Source organism: Coturnix japonica, unplaced genomic scaffold (genome assembly GCF_001577835.2).
Source record: "Coturnix japonica isolate 7356 unplaced genomic scaffold, Coturnix japonica 2.1 chrUnrandom677, whole genome shotgun sequence".
In the NCBI taxonomy this organism is placed as follows: domain Eukaryota; kingdom Metazoa; phylum Chordata; class Aves; order Galliformes; family Phasianidae; genus Coturnix; species Coturnix japonica.
Window position 1 is genome coordinate 23,336 of NW_015440041.1, and position 1,542 is coordinate 24,877.

The 1,542-nt window shown below is 57.6% G+C and overlaps 1 protein-coding gene across 1 annotated transcript in view; it reads right to left on the minus strand.

The window, feature by feature from the left end:
* LOC107307566 (beta-enolase) overlaps window positions 1–1,542 on the minus strand; it is a gene marked incomplete at its 5' end in the record, with an annotated part of 12,511 nt that overhangs the window by 3,182 nt on the left and 7,787 nt on the right. The gene's annotated exons all lie outside the window — the stretch shown is intronic.

A 1,542-nucleotide genomic window follows, 5' to 3' on the forward strand; every position in this document is an offset into this window, starting at 1 on the left:
ATATGGCTCTGTATGGCCCTATATGGCCCCATATGGCCCTCAGTGCCTCCCAGTCGTCCTGGTCAAAGGGGTCCTCGATGGACACCACTGTGATGGGAATGGGATGGTTAGGGGCACCAGTATGAACCAGTATGGCCCTATATGGCTCTGTATGGCCTTGTATGGCCCAGTATGGTCCTATGTGGCCCTCAGTGCCTCCCAGTCGTCCTGGTCAAAGGGGTCCTCGATGGACACCACTGTGATGGGAACGGGATGGTTAGGGGCACCAGTATGGACCAGTATGGCTCTGTATGGCCCTATATGGCTCTGTACGGCCCAGTTTGGCCCCATATGGCCCTCAGTGCCTCCCAGTCGTCCTGGTCAAAGGGGTCCTCAATGGACACCACTGTGATGGGAACGGGATGGTTAGGGGCACCATTAGGGCCCTATATGGCTCTGTATGGCCCTATATGGCTCTATATGGCCCTATATGGCTCTGTATGGCCCCATATGGCCCTCAGTGCCTCCCAGTCGTCCTGGTCAAAGGGGTCCTCGATGGACACCACTGTGATGGGAATGGGATGGTTAGGGGGACCAGTATGGCCCTATATGGCTCTGTATGGCTCTTGTGTTCCCCAGTCCCCTCCCAGTCGTCCTGGTCAAAGGAGTCCTCGATGGACACCACTGTGATGGGAATGGGATGGTTAGGGGCACCAGTATGGACCAGTATGGACCAGTATGGACCAGTATGGCCCTATATGGCTCTGTATGGCCCAGTGTGGCCCCATATGGCCCTCAGTGCCTCCCAGTCGTCCTGGTCAAAGGGGTCCTCAATGGACACCACTGTGATGGGAATGGGATGGTTAGGGTCCAGTATGGACCAGTATGGCCCTATATGGCCCTATATGGCTCTGTATGGCCCCATATGGCCCTCAGTGCCTCCCAGTAGTCCTGGTCAAAGGGGTCCTCGATGGACACCACTGCCATGGGAACGGGATGGTTAGGGGGACCAGTATGGACCAGTATGGCCCTATATGGTTCTGTATGGCCATATATGGCTCTTGGGTTCCCCAGTCCCCTCCCAGTCGTCCTGGTCAAAGGGGTCCTCGATGGACACCACTGTGATGGGAACGGGATGGTTAGGGGGACCAGTATGGACCAGTATGGCCTTCAGTGTGTCCCAACCCCCTCCCAGTCCCCCCATATCCCCCTTTAGTCCTCCAATATCCCCTCCCAGTGCCCCATATCCCCTCCCAGTCCCCCTATATCCCCACCCAATGGGTCCCATTGCCCCCTATATCCCCTCACTGGGGTAGTCCTTGATGAACCCCCTATAGATGTCCCCCAGCTGCTCCCCGATCCCCTCCCAGTCCCCCCCATATCCCCCTTTAGTCCTCCCATATCCCCTCCCAATGCCCCATATCCCCTCCCAGTCCCCCTATATCCCCACCCAACGGGTCCCATTGCCCCCCATATCCCCTCACTGGGGTAGTCCTTGATGAACCCCCCATAGATGTCCCCCAGCTGCTCCCCAATTCCCTCCCAGTCCCCCCATATCCCCCT